At 36.0% G+C, this 16,183-nt stretch overlaps 2 protein-coding genes across 3 annotated transcripts in view; one reads left to right on the forward strand and one right to left on the reverse strand.

Moving 5' to 3' along the window:
- The window catches only part of LOC126810094 (uncharacterized), a 49,630-nt gene that overhangs the window by 22,487 nt on the left and 10,960 nt on the right, over positions 1 to 16,183 (reverse strand). The gene's annotated exons all lie outside the window — the stretch shown is intronic.
- The window catches only part of LOC126810138 (5-demethoxyubiquinone hydroxylase, mitochondrial), a 39,048-nt gene that overhangs the window by 954 nt on the left and 21,911 nt on the right, over positions 1 to 16,183 (forward strand). The gene's annotated exons all lie outside the window — the stretch shown is intronic.

A 16,183-nucleotide genomic window follows, 5' to 3' on the forward strand; every position in this document is an offset into this window, starting at 1 on the left:
AAACTGTTTTGCACATGTAGTGATTATTGTACCCCCCCCCCCCCCCCTGTCAGTGGTGCAGGACGGATGGTGCATGTAAAAGATCCCTTGCTAGTTGGAATTTGATATAAGAGTAAGCCATAGTGACGCTGCCTGGGCAAAATTTTCTTTTCAGCACACTGTATGGCGTATGGCCGTCTTCATAAGTCGAGTCAGAGCAAAACAGTACGAAATTTAACTACATTTCATTTCATTTCATGTTATTTATTCATTAAGATTGTGTGTTTTTCCTTGGCAAGGAGAACAAAATCAAATTGGTTTTGTCAAAACATTAAGGAAATCCAGAAATCATATGAGAGTATATTTATAGACTTTCTAAACATTTTAAACAGAATCTCTTGAAACGCTGATAACCTACAAGAGAATTAAACTAAAAGCCAGACACAAAAATGAGATTTCATTCAATTTGAAATTCCTCTTGTTCATTGTAAATAGAAGTCATTGTTTAAAATAAACTTCATCTTTGTTAAAGATACAAGAGCTGGTCCTTCTTACTATACTAGTTCAGAAATAATGTGTGTGGGGGGGGTGAATGGTAAGCGTGGTTCAACTTTATTTCAATAATTCGCTTGCACGTAGGGGTCTTTAGCAGTGGGAGGAAACCGGAGGACCCAGAGAAAACCCACCCATGAGGTTGGACAGGCGACCCTACTTCTTATCACGTACAACCGGGGAATCAAAACCACGCCAGTTGACTTAATGACAAACCTTGTGATACAACGCACATGCGGTAACCATTCGGCCATCTACCCCCACACCCCCCACCCAAAGAAAAAACACCCATTAACTAATGAGTTGTAGGAATATTTGAAAAAAGGTAACTAAAATGATAATAGATATATGTTTCTTCAAATACATACATAATAAATATCATCTGTTAGACAACAAAAGCTTTTTTAATATCGAGATATATCAAATTATTGATTTAATTGCTCAATAAGCCAACAATAACATGAAACGTTTGTTATAACGGATAGTCAACAAGTATGTCTGCTGTTGCTATCTCTGAGTAAGCATTTGTAACATGGCAGTGTTACTCTTTTCATGGCCTTGCAAGTGTACTACATAATACCAGGGAGGTTAAATTTGGCAGATTGTAAAAAAAGGAAGGGGCGGGGTAGCTAAATGGTCTAAGGTGTGTCCTATAGATCAAGAGGTCTGTCATTAGGTTAAGTGACATGGTTTTGAATCCCAGATTGTTGTGACAAGGAGTAGGGATGTCTGTCTCTCTGTCTCAGATTATAAACTAAACTTCTGTTTACAGCTGTAAAAGGCCATTTCCAACAATATCTAATTTTTCATGGCCCCATCCATGCTAAAACATATCCAAATTGATTATTTAAGATTTAATTAAGAAAACTCAACCAGAATATCGACGGTAGATAATATCCTGACTTAGATTCAATCTAATTAAAAAGAAGGCCATCAAAAGATTTTGACAGATGTTAAACAGCCTTTAATTTCCTGTTTATATTGTTCACAGAGGATGCTGAATTTAGCAAATTTTCAATCCATCATATCTTTGTAAATACTGAACTGAGATGAACCATTTTTGGACTGATATTCCTATCAGAGATTCATTTTTCACAATGTAGTTTGCAAAAATTCATCAAATGACAGCCAGCGACTTACATGAGTCAATATATTCTTCCTGATAATATAAATATTGTATTTACACTAGTGATCGTTAAAGGGACAATAACACTCTTGCTGGCTTGACAGCTCCAGAAAATAAAAAATAGTCTTATTCTAAGTACTAGATGTGTTAGTGTCCTACCTGTTGTGTAAATTATCCATTAAATCCTATTTTACTTGTCCAGAGGGTTCAAAAATATCTTTAAATCCAAGTCACATTTTAAAAGGTTTACGTCAGGCTTTTCAAATCAATTAGTTGAATTTTTCCAATTTTTTAAATTAGGTGTGTTAAGATGAAATTTGTATCATCAATTAATTGGAATATTGTAAAATAGTACAATTTGTTGACCAGAATAAAGATTGGGACATATTATTCAGTTACAACAGGAGTGGTATTGAGCCTTTAAGGAAATACATTTGAAAAATGATTTCAGTATGTATACTAAAATAATAAACACCTTTATATTTTAAAACATACATTATGCAAGAGCTAAATCTGTCTATTGCAGGTCTTTCTTTAGGCCTGAAATGTTATCTAAATTATTAATTAAACATTAATTAACTTATCCAGGCCATAATCAACTCTCGATGGCATCAGATTTCTCAGATATTAAATAGATTAGAACAGTTCGGCCGTATTTTGATTTAAGCTAAAAATGGAGGAGCGAGACTTAGCTTCGAACAACCAGTACGGTGGTTGAAATTATTGCACATGTCTTGTCAAACCTTCAAAGGCTAATATCTTCGCTCACAATAGAGTAATTTGAATGAACATTTCAAATTATTCATTTTACATTATCTATTTTCGAACTATTATATACTGAGCGCCATTGAAAACGCATCACTTAGTTTTTCGTATAACAAAATGATCCTGTAAACATATCTTATTTATTTTGCTTCTTATTGTGAACAATTTTCAAATGGAAACACATCAATAACAACACATTTGTACACTTATGGATGTTTAATCTGTAATCAAGGGTACAAAGTCAGAGGGGTCAAAACCAAAAGTACGACATCATCACGGTAGGCTACAGCATTAAGGCGACCCCTGCAAATGTGTAGGGCGGTCCGGTGATGAAATGTGAAGCCTCCCCACACCATTACACTTCCCCCACCCCATCGATCCGTTTTGAAGCCGCAGCAGTCTGCAAGACGTTCTCCAAGACGTCTCCACACACGTTGACGGCCATCAGCGTGATAAAGATGAAAGCGACTCTCATCACTGAAGAGCACACTTTGCCAGTCTACTCTTCTCCATGTCTGGTGTCCTCGAGCCCATATCAAACGCCGCTGACGGTGATGATCCCTGAGGATAGCTCCAACATAAGGTCGTCGTGCACGGAGTCCTACTTCTCTTAGACGACGTCTTACTGGCCCTTGTCTTCCAATGACTGCTGCACCTGTTCGAGTCGCTGGGCGGAAATCTGTCACGCAGATGAGTGACCCGGATGTAGCGGTCTTGAGCCTGGGTTGTAACGCGTTGTGGACCAGGACGTTGACGGTCACGTGTTGATCCAGTAACTCGAATACGTTCCACCAACCTTACAATAGTGGACTGATGACAATTGAAGTGTCTGGCAATAGCACGTGTAGACATGCCAGCCCTGGACATTCCTATGGCTTCATTCCGTTGATTTTCAGTAAGTCTCGGCATCTCTAGCTCGATTCCTTCACACGTCCAACAACAAATTACGACAGATTGACATTTCACAGTTCATGTACTGCACATTAAGTTGAAAACATGCTTTTAAAGGGCCCACACACAATGCTGCACGTGAATATTGGGTTTTTCATGTGGATCTCGTGCAATTTTTTTTTTGCACACGGGCCGATATTTTTTGTGTTTGGGAGCATTGTGTGAAACAATAGTTCATAGTATTGCATAATATTATACATACAAAACCACCTAGTAATAAAATATTTGGGAAAAAAAAGTGATGCGTTTTCTATGGCGCTCAGTATAGCAAGAATGGCCAGCTCTTTATCTAAATCTTACATAATGTATCTTTAACAAGAATGGTTGTGCGAAGGAATATATAAAAACACAGTAAAGACATGATGACTCATTTGAATTCTCGCTAAAACATCATATTTTTTTTTTACGGCTGGCTGCACTATTATGTGAGCGAATGGCTTATTACATACATGTATCGAGCAGCATAGACCTATGAAATTTCAACTCAGAAACAAACAACCAAACGTTCTAATTAACTCAGAAATAAACCAAAAAACACTGTAATTTACTCAGCAATAAACAACCAAACACTCTCTAATTAATACGGAAACAATCAAAAACTCTCTAATTAACTCAGAACAACCAAACAAACACTCTCTACTAAACTCAGAAACAACCAAACAAACGCTTTCTAATTAATTCAGAAACAAACAATCAAACACTCTCTAATTAACTCAGAACAACCAAACAAACACTCTCTACTAAACTCAGAAACAACCAAACAAACGCTTTCTAATTAATTCAGAAACAATCAATCAAAAACTGTCTAATTAACTCAGAAACAACCAAACAAAAACTCTCTAATTAACTTAGAAACAACCAAACAAAAACTCTCTAATTAACTTAGAAACAACCAAACAAATGCTCTCTAATTAACTCAGAAACAATCAAAAACTTTTTAATTAACTCAGAAACAAACAATCAAACACTCTCTAGTTAACTCAGAAACAATCAAAAATTCTCTAATTAACTCAGCAATAAACAATCATAAACTCTCTAATTAACTCAGAAACAACCAAAACCTCTCTAAATAACTTAGAAACAAACAACTAAAAATTCTCTAATTAACTCCGAAACAAATAATCAAGAACTCTCTAATAAACTAGAAACATTTAAACAAAAACTCTTTAATTAACTCAGAGACAAACAATCAAAAACTCTCTAATTAACTCAGAAACATCTAAACAAAAACTCTTTAATTAACTCAGAAACAATCAATCAAAAACCCTCTTACTCAGAAACATATTCTTGATCCTTGCTTTCACAAAATACCTCAAAAGATATCTTCAAATAACTTTGATGAGGTAAAAAAGTGTCATTGACTCTATAAATAGATCCATGTAATACAAGTTTTTTTGAGAGAAAACCTTCAGACAAGTCATTAAGATGGACACTGTAACCAGACTAAATGCTAGATCATTGATTTCAGATCAACATTCAATTAGCTAAAACAAGACATCTAGTAAATCACTATCATCTCATCTTAGACTCACTGTGGACCTTAGACAATTTCACAGACAATGTTTTTATTGTCTTCCATTTAACTAATAGGTATCAATAATCTACATTCTTTTTACGAGGCGCGCGGCATCATAATAATCAATCACGTTTATTTCATCCTGAGTGGGGTGGTGGTGGTGGTGGTGGTTAGATCGTGCGCGTTGTTTCATAAGGTCTGTCACCGAGTCAACATGGCGTGGTTTCGATTCCCCAGTTGTAAGTGACAAGGAGTAGGGTCGTCTGTCCAACCTTGTCTTTAACTTTGGGAGGAAACCGGAGGACCCTGAGAAAACACATGGGGTTGGACAAGCAACCATACTCGTCGTCATACACCATACAGTGTACTATGAGGGAAATTTTGCCGGGGAACAGCACTATGGCCTACTCATATATCGAATTCCAACTGCCAAGGGATCTTTTACGTGCATGCCAATGTATACACGGGACCTCGTTTTTTTGTCCCATCCGAACGACTAGACAGCTGTCCTTGCCAGGCCCTCCGTCCTGCACCACTGACAAGGGGGAAACCACGTCAGAAAATCTAGATGAACTTTCTCGGCCAATGCAGGGATCTAACACAAGAACTCCAGGCTAGCGAGCCAGCGTCTTACCCACTTAGCCACCCCACCGTGGTTCCCCTCTTACTGTTTAAAATTGTAAAATGATCAATTTGAGTAGGATTAAGCTGTCATAAAATAGCATTCACAAAACATTCTCAGACAAGTTTAGAATTTACTCAAAATTGTTCACCTTATTTTAACTAAAATATAGTCCTTTATGAAACTTTTGTTGTTTTAATGTATTAAATACATCAATTTAGAAACTATGTGTAAAGTTTTGTGTTTCTGGATCAAAGATGTTTCTGGATCAAAGATATTTCTCATATAACAGTGATTGAAAGTTGAGTAAATTCTTAACTTAAGTCTAAGAATGCTTTGTGAGGCTTTAAAAAGATGAGGAATTGTTTAAAGTATGAATAATTATATTTTGAAACGACATGAGAGGATTGTTATAATATAAGACGTATATTTGATCAGCTTTTACTAATCTTGTCAGGTACACAAGGCTATCATCATTCACACTTTATTCTTTTTACACCTTCAGTTCTAATAAATCATGTTTCCCTTTCTGTTGCCATGTCCAAAACAACCTGGCATATATTAAAAATTATTATCTGTATTCATTGACGTGAAAGATTCGGTTTCTACTAGATATTCTCATTCCACTGATTCATTCACTTAATCTGATATGTTTGTGATTTCTGTGTTTTGTCCGTAGATTTTTTTGTGTGTAAATGTACGTGTGTGGTGCAGTCCACCTGCACCTACTTTTATAGTCTTGATCATCCAGTGATCGTTTATATTGTTATAGCTATGATGTTCAATAACTTTAGGAAGGTTAACTTTTAATTTGTAAATGCAATTGACGACCAGTGATTTTAGTGTGAACATAGCCTTAGAGAGAGAGAGAAAGAGGGAGACAGAGATGGAATTAACATCCACTCCCAAACTGATTTTAGAGAGAGAGAGAAATGGGGTTTAATGTCCACTCGACACAAGCCAAGTCATTTTGGGACTAACAAATGGTTCAATCCTATTTCAATAATTCACTTGTGCATAATAGGGGTCTTTAGCAGTGGAAGAAAACCGGAGGACCCGGAGAAAACCCACGAGGACGGCCAGATGACCCTACTCCTTGTCACGTACAACCGTGGAATCCAAACCACGCCAGTTGACTCAATGATACAACGAGCACAAACTGATTTTAGTGTGAACATAGCCTTAGAGATATGGTGTTTAACATCCACTCCATACAAACTGATTTTAGTGTGAACACAGCCTTAGAACTAACTGAGAAGAAAGAAATACAAAAACAACAGTTGATAGAAAACAAACCGATCTAATAATTGATCTACAAGTATCTATACATGTATGTTATTTTGTATAAATTAATAAACACCCGGCTTGCCTTCGATTCCCACCTCCAGCAGACCAATAAATAACAAGTTATAACAAGTCAAGTTATTTTATTACCCAAGCAGAGAAACAATCGGCTGATTTTAAATGTGTTTTAGAAAGTATTTTAGAAAAAATCCACCGAGAAGCAGAAGACTCCATTCCAGACAACTTAAAGTTAATTGAAGTTCGAGTATAAAATAAACAATCGTTACATACAGACGAAATACATCTACTTAAACTAAAGCTGGACGTAATGTTAAACTAAACACCCTTACTAACTCGACATTCAGTTCTTGGAAAGATAGGTTGCCAGCCACTAAAAACATCAACGCTGATTGATTCATCAATATCTGACGTCATAAGGTCAACCGAAGCAGAGGCCATCGAAAGTATAAAAAACGAAACGAAATATAGATCTGTACTTTAATCAGATTGATAGTTCACATATTAAAGATGGATTCCCGCGTACAAACTGGGTGATTTAATGGTATATATGGACTAAAAACCATATTCAAAAGATGGGTTCCCGCGTACAAACTGGGTGATTTAATGGTATATATGGACTAAAACCATATTCAAAAGATGGGTTCCCGCGTACAAACTGGGTGATTTAATGGTATATATGGACTAAAAACCATATTCAAAAGATGGGTTCCCGCGTACAAACTGGGTGATTTAATGGTATATATGGACTAAAAACAATATTCAAAAGATGGGTTCCCGCGTACAAACTGGGTGATTTAATGGTATATATGGACTAAAACCATATTCAAAAGATGGGTTCCCACGTACAAACTGGGTGATTTAATGGTATATATGGACTAAAACCATATTCAAAAGATGGGTTCCCACGTACAAACTGGGTGATTTAATGGTATATATGGACTAAAACCATATTCAAAAGATGGGTTCCCACGTACAAACTGGGTGATTTAATGGTATATATGGACTAAAAACCATATTCAAAAGATGGGTTCCCGCGTACAAACTGGGTGATTTAATGGTATATATGGACTAAAAACAATATTCAAAAGATGGGTTCCCGTGTACAAACTGGGTGATTTAATGGTATATATGGACCAAAACCATATTCAAAAGATGGATTCCCGCGTACAAACTGGGTGATCTAATGGTATATATGGACGAAAACCATATTCAAAAGATGGGTTCCCGCGTACAAACTGGGTGATTTAATGGTATATATGGACTAAAAACATATTCAAAAGATGGGTTCCCGTGTACAAACTGGGTGATTTAATGGTATATATGGACCAAAACCATATTCAAAAGATGGATTCCCACGTACAAACTGGGTGATTTAATGGTATATATGGACTAAAAACCATATTCAAAAGATGGGTTCCCGCGTACAAACTGGGTGATTTAATGGTATATATGGACTAAAAACAATATTCAAAAGATGGGTTCCCGCGTACAAACTGGGTGATTTAATGGTATATATGGACTAAAAACATATTCAAAAGATGGGTTCCCGTGTACAAACTGGGTGATTTAATGGTATATATGGACCAAAACCATATTCAAAAGATGGATTCCCGCGTACAAACTGGGTGATCTAATGGTATATATGGACGAAAACCATATTCAAAAGATGGGTTCCCGCGTACAAACTGGGTAATTTAATGGTATATATGGACCAAAACCATATTCAAACTAATTAATTTGTCATGACTTTGCTTCAAATCCTTGTCAAACATTGTAATTGCGAAGGAATGTCCTGCTATAAAAATTCGATCAAACCAGGTCATGTTTACCAGGTCATGTTTACGTCACATCTTGGAAATCAGAGGAGAATTCATTGCATACATAAGACGATGTTGTCTTTAATCGCTTACTATTTATTACAAATATTGAATCCTAATTAAATTCTCGGATTATCCACTACCCGCGTCTTTTTCCGTCATTTTTATCTCAGAAAGTGTTGTACGTCTAATTCTTCATAAAGTTTATCAACTTGTACATCAAGCGCTCAAAGGTCACACGCGTGCAGAAATTCTTAATCGTCAGGCTGTTGATTAGGGGAACCCTTACATTTTTGTCCTGTATACGCTCCATGAGTGTTTTTCGGGGAATCCAGTATTTTTCTAGTAAGATTGGATATCTCTATTTTCCATATATATCAAAATTGCCATAATTTTATTGGAAATAACCACCCGATAAATACTTTTCTGGGAACCCATCTTTAAGCATACTTTTAATGGAAATCAGATTACTATGAAAGGAAATTACATTTCCAATAAAGGATTTGCACGAAATACTAAAATTGGTAAAAATAATGAGTAGGCTTACTGATTAACTCTATTATTATCCCAGTGATGTAATGCACCACTTTTAATCTAATGCGCCATCGGAGGATGACCAACCCTTGTTTACAACATTATGTATATATACGCATAGCAGAAATTAAACATTATGAAACATAGCAGAAACAGAAGACTCAGAACTCTATAGCAGACCATGTGCAGAGGTAGGAAATAAAAGGTTACATATTAATCTAAAGTAGAGATTAGAGTCTAAAACATCCTAAAGTAGAGGTCGGAGTCTAAAACATTCTATAGTAGAGGTCTCAGGTCAGAGTCTATAAAACTCTATAGTAGAGGTCAGAGCCTTAAATGCGATTGTGTGCGAATTTTAAACTGTTCATTTTGTCTTTAATATTGGATATTATAAGCCCATCTTTTCCTAGTAAGATAACAACATCAATGTTGATTTTAATTGACAAATAATTCGTGTTTTCAATGTCAAAGACTTTGGATAATATTGAGTTAACTTGCCTCCTTTAAAGTCAAAAATTCATGCATACTTGATTCTTTGAAGCCTTCTTACTGTATTGCACATTATTGCACACTAAGATGCCGGAAAAACAGGTATGACAAAAAATGTCTTGAAATAAAGATGCTACTTGCACCTGAGAATGTATTACCTGTACATGTTTTACCTGTAAAAATTACGATTTATTATTCTGTCAGCATACTTCAAAAACTATTATATATGAAAATACACTTAGATTATCATTTTATACCACTCTACATATCTTTACCGCTTAATTATCCATATAAATATCAGAAATTGGCACAACGATGTTCAGTAAATATATTTTCTTTTGCTGCCTTTTTTGATAAAGTAATTCACCAGGCAATAAGTTTATCCTAGGAATTCTAATGTGTTATTTGTAATATAGTCTCGATCATGGTCCCTGTTTTTGTAACCATTGGATGGTTCGCATAATTATATCTATTTGTTTGTATTTTATGTATTGTTTAATGGTCGAGAGCGAGACATTAAGTAATATATTGTAACAACAAGAGGACCGTCAGGTCCGAGTGTTTTTACAATATATTACGCAATGTCTCAGCTCGAGACCATTAAACATCTTAAAATACAGACACTCCGCACGTGCGTTTACAGTGAAATACGTCACTCGAGTCTAATATTTGACAAGGTACGATTGGCAAGTTGCCCGTACGATTATTTGAAATAATGGTACGCCAACATCAAAGGGTGACGTCACATCTGTATTTTAAATGCTATGATTGATGATGACTTGTGAAATCTTGTTGAAATGTCACAGTGTAACAAACTATAGTAATTGTTATCCATAATATAATGTTTTAATCAAACATTGTCTTGATGTTGATATCTAATAATCTATACCTGCCTAGTCAACTAACTAATTCATTGTTCAATATAAAGAGAGAAGGAAGAGAGAGAGAGAAGGAGAGGGAGAGAGAGAGAAGAAAGAGAGGGAGAGAGTAAGAGGGAAATGGGGTTGATGTCCACTTAACACAAACTAGGTCATTTTGGGACTAATACATGGTTCAATTATATTTCAATAATTCGCTTGTGTGTAGGGGTATTTAGCAGTGGGAGGAAACCGGTGGTCTCGGTGAAAACCCACAAGGTTGAACAGGCGACTCTACTCCTTGTCACATACAACCGGGGAATTGAAACCACACCAGTTGACTCAATGACAGACCTAATCATACAGCACGCACGTGCTAACCATTCGGTCACCCCCCACCCCCCAGGAAGAAAGGGAGGAGGGAGAATGAAACACACCTGTTGCAGGGTTATGAATATGTTATGCGCTGTGTGATGACTGTTGCACTAAAAGTTGAAAGTCTTTCTTTTTACAATGTGAACAAAAATTTTTGTAAAAGGCTAAAATTATCATTTTAATGAGAAAACTTGAATGATAAAAGTTTAGATTTAGAGCTAAGTTCAGCAAACTATAACAACATGAAAGATATTTTTAGCCTATTTTGACATTTTATTTTCTTCTTGTAAAACAGAGATTTATGACTTGCGAGACATTTTGTTGTCACAGAACACAAATACTCAGCATCCCCAGCATTGCTCTGTTCTGACTTCCCCATGATTTGACTCATTCTGTAGGTGTATAGGTGTTCTGACTGTCCCATGATTTGGTCATGGGGAATTCCATTTGACTCATTCTGTAGGTGTATAGGTGTTCTGACTGGCCCATGTTTCTTACTGATTGAAATAGGATGTAACACCCTACTGCTCTGCACTGATTAGGCCAATGAAGATGGGCATACACCACAGAAGTTACTATGGTGGAAATTTTACCTGGACACCTGTGCTACAGCCTAATCTTATTTCGATTTTCAACTGTCAAGGTTCTCTCTCTCTCTCTCTTGTGGACTTAACCTCTCTCTCTCTCTCTCTCTCTCTCTTGTAGACTTAACCTCTCTCTCTCTTGTAGACTTAACCTCTCTCTCTCTCTCTCTCTCTCTTGTAGACTTAACCTCTATCTCTCTCTATTGTGGACTTAAACTCTCTCTCTCTTGTAGACTTAACCTCTCTCTCTCTCTATCTCTCTCTTGTAGACTTAACCTCTCTCTCTCTCTTGTAGACTTAACCTCTCTCTCTCTCTCTCTCTCTTGTAGACTTAACCCCCCTCTCTCTCTCTCTCTCTTTCTCTCTATTGTGGACTTAACCTCTGTTTCTCTCTCTCTCTCTCTCTCTCTCTTGTAGACTTAACCTCTCTCTCTCTCTTGTAGACTTAACCTCTCTCTCTCTCTCTTGTAGACTTAACCTCTCTCTCTCTCTCTTGTAGACTTAACCTCTCTCTCTCTCTCTCTCTTGTAGACTTAACCTCTCTCTCTCTCTCTCTTGTAGACTTAACCTCTCTCTCTCTCTTGTATACTTAACCTCTCTCTCTCTCTTGTAGACTTAACCTCCCTCTCTCTCTCTCTCTATCTCTCTCTTGTAGACTTAAACTCTCTCTCTCCCTTGCTCTCTCTATGAGAATAGTATAGAGCAATATATATTTGTCAATGTATAGAATAGATTGATTTTGTTTGTCCCATCTGAAAAACTTGACACTGTTCTTGCCAGGCTCTCCAGGCCCTCCATCCTACACTGTTCTTGCCAGGCCCTCCATCCTACATCACTGACAAGCGGAAACCACGTCGGAAAATCCTGAGGAACTTTCTCCGCCAACATCAGGAGTGAACGCGAGAATTCCTGGTTAGCGAGCCACTGTCATACTCACTGAGCCACCACGGTTCCCAAATATCAATCTGAGATAAATTGGGTTTTAACGTCCTACTATCAAATATCAATCTAAGATGAATTGGGTTTTAACGTCCTACTATCAAATATGACTCTAAGATAAAGTGGGGTTTAACGTCCTACTATCAAATATGACTCTAAGATGAATTGGGGTTTAAAGTCCTACACTATCAAATATGACTCTAAGAGATGGAAAGATTTGTTCCAAATGTTGCACCATATTAAATTTTAAGATCAAATATAACAATATGTTGTTGGCTCTTTAAACAAAGTTTTCAGCAGATCTTGAAAGATAAAAACATCTGTTAAACATGTTTAAATATCTACACTATAAGCTTTTCCACACATTAATTACTTTCAAACAAAAACTGTCGACTTGTTATAAAAACATGACACCTTGAAGAGGATGATAAAATGACCTTCATTCGAGACCTTCAATCATTGTATTCTAAACATTGTGTCTATAAAAAAGTGCATACCTGTAGATTTAACTAACATTCTTATCTAATCTGGGTCTAAAGTACCTTTAGAAATGAGAAAGAGAATGTTGTCATGGTAGCACTATTACCAAACCATCTGTGACATTAATTCACTGTATCCTAATTATTGTGTCTATATTTTTTTGTTTTCCATATCTATGTATATTCGTATCTAAAGTAGCTTTAGAAATGAGGAAGAGAATTTTGCCAAGGTAGCACGATTTGCATATCTGTATACATGTATCAAACATACATTCTTATTCAATCTGGCCATACAGTAACTTTAGAAATGAGTAAGAGAATTTTTCCATGGTAGCACTATTACCAAATCATATTAAAAAATTAATTTTGGGACAATCCAAAACAGTATACATGTATGTAAATTATGTCAATGGAAATGCAATCGAGTTTAACATCTTACTTTCCTGTACTAATTATTAAAATAAACCTTGAACCATATGTTAGTCCCAAAATCACCTACTAGTGTGTTGAGTGGGTGTAAAACCCATGGGTCGCCTGTTTAACATTGTGGGTTTTCTCCGGGTTCTCTGGTTTCCTCCCACTGCTAATTAACGACCCCTACTTGTCCAACCTGGTGGGATTTTTCCGGGTCCTCTGGTTTTCTCCCACTGCTAAAGATCCCTACCTCACACAAGCGAATTATTGAAATAAAATTGAACCATTTTTTAATCTCAAATGGGCATTAAAACCCCATCTCTTGCGCTCTTGATCTCTTTGATAAATCAAATGAAAAGAAGATATTTTGCTAGACATTTGATGACTGAGTGTTAGTAAATAAAACAAATCAAACAAATCTACATTATAGGCGTGAATAAAGAAATAAACCCTGAGAACAAGACTCACCTGTATACAGGTACATACACCTGTACTTATTTAACCTGATACTGACCCGGTCAATCTGTTTAAATTGGCTAATTGCCTTTATCTCTTTAACTATCACAAACCCTTTTATTAAACAAACTTTAACAAACTAAGGTGTAAACTTGGTCATCATCATGGTGTACACTTTTATCCATCCTTAAATCTATTCAACATAGCTGGAATTTGTATGGCCACAGAGAACTAAACCAGTAAATAATCATATTTTTTAATACATGATTTAAATTCAACATACAGTATGCAAGAGCTAAATCTGCCTATTGCAAGTCTTTCTTTAGGCCTAAAATGTTATATAAATTAGGCATTTATTAACATGACAAAACCATAATCATCTCTCGATGCCCATCGGATACCTCTTATTTTAAGTTCCGTATATTAGAGCAGTTCGGCCAGTTAATGATTTAATTTTAAAATGGAGAAGCAAGGCTAAGACTCGAATGACCAGTATGTGGTTATGTTCAATGCACTCATCTTGTCAAAACTACAACCATTGCAGATACATGTAACTCTGCTCAAAATAAAGTAATTTTAATGAAATTTTCAATATATTCATTTTGTATTATCTATTTTTGAAATATTATAGCTAGAACGGCCAGCTCTTTTTTTCAATCTTACATAATGCCCCTGAAATAGTATGGGGTTCAACATCCTAATTTTCTGCACAAAGCGAGTTAATTAAGACTGATGTATACCATGCAATGTTCTAGGTGTATGATGAGAGGAATTCTGCCCGGACAGAAGCGGTTCCGCCTTCTGTTATATCGAATTCCAACTGTCAAGGGTTCTTTTACATGCACACTTGAATTCAGTTTTCACCCCATCCGAATGAACGATTAAAAGCTTTTCACTGCAAGGCTTTACATCCTTCTCCACCAATATGAGAGAGAGAGAGAGAGAGAGAGAGAGAGAGAGCTGGGGTTTAATTCCACTCGGCACAAGCTAGGTCATTTTGGGACTAACATATGGTTCAATTTTATTTCAATAATTCATCTGCCCGTAGGGGTCTTTAGCTGTGGGAGAAAACCTATGAGTTTGTACAGGCGATCCTACTCCTTGTCACGTACAACCGGGGAATCGAAACCATGCCAGTTGACTCAATGACAGACCTCATGATACAACGCGCACATGCTAACCATTTTGCCATCCAACCCCACCCCACGAATGTGATGAGGTGGAACAACCTGAAAACTTTTTAAATGTGTCACTGCTTCTCCCGGTTGTAGAAGTAATAAATAAGTACTCATGTAATAAACATGTCAATACCGTTCAAACATTCATAAAATTCTCATCATTTTTTTACCTTTTTGAACTCAGGGATCAGTATAATCATCATCATTATGAATCAATACAAGAAAGAAAATAGTGAAATACTACACTCATAATCATCTTAGATAGATACTTTCCGAAAATATCAATATTTCTCATTCATCACATTGGATGTTCGAACTATATCTTATCCTGCCATAATCATTTTGACTGGAGAGAAAGAGAGAGAGAGAAAATTATTTTACAGGATCCAAACAGGTTTTCCCACATCATGAGAGAGAGAGAGAGGGTGGGGAGGGGAAGGAGGGGAGAGAGAGAGAGAGAGAGAGAGAGAGAGAGAGTTTAATGGGCCAGTAGTTTTGTCCATTTCACACAAACTAGGGGATTTCAGGGCTCACTTAAGGTTAAATTTTATATCCATAATTCGGTTGTACATAATAGTAAGTGTAGGGGGACTGCACCACACATAATTTACACAAAACAAATCTATGGACTAGACAATACGCAGAAATCACAAACAAACGTACATATCAGATTAAGGGTTTTTATCAGTGGGAGGAAAACAGAGCCTTTTTTTAGAAATGAAATGGGGTTTCAATGTCTTATTTTTCGTCATCCGCTTTTCTTAGAAGTAGTGAAGATAAGCGACTGGAGTATCACATGTTTCGTTAAAAAAATAAACAAGATTTATGAATAAATGGATGAAGTCATTACTTAAAAAATCAAGGAAATAATAATATGTCATTATGGAAAACCTATCCTTATTTTTATAGGACATTAAACACACACTTGATTAGGAAATAAAACCCAGGTGAGATACAATCCCAATTAAGGTATATTATAAACTAGTGAACATCAAAGAACATGAATTTATGTGTTAAATATAATGAAAGGGGAAGATACTCTGTGTTTGTCAGACCATGGCATGTATAAAACATTTATCAATCAGATCTTTCGTTTTATTAGATCAATTTCTGTATGATACTCACATCATAAAGATACACTTTACATCGATAAATATTCCATTATACAACTAGTTAAAGATGCAGTTTGTATCTATAAATAGACCATTATACAACTAGTTAAAGATGCAGTTTGTATCTATAAAT

The sequence above is a fragment of the Patella vulgata genome, chromosome 2, assembly GCF_932274485.2.
Source record: "Patella vulgata chromosome 2, xgPatVulg1.2, whole genome shotgun sequence".
Lineage (NCBI taxonomy): Eukaryota > Metazoa > Mollusca > Gastropoda > Patellidae > Patella > Patella vulgata.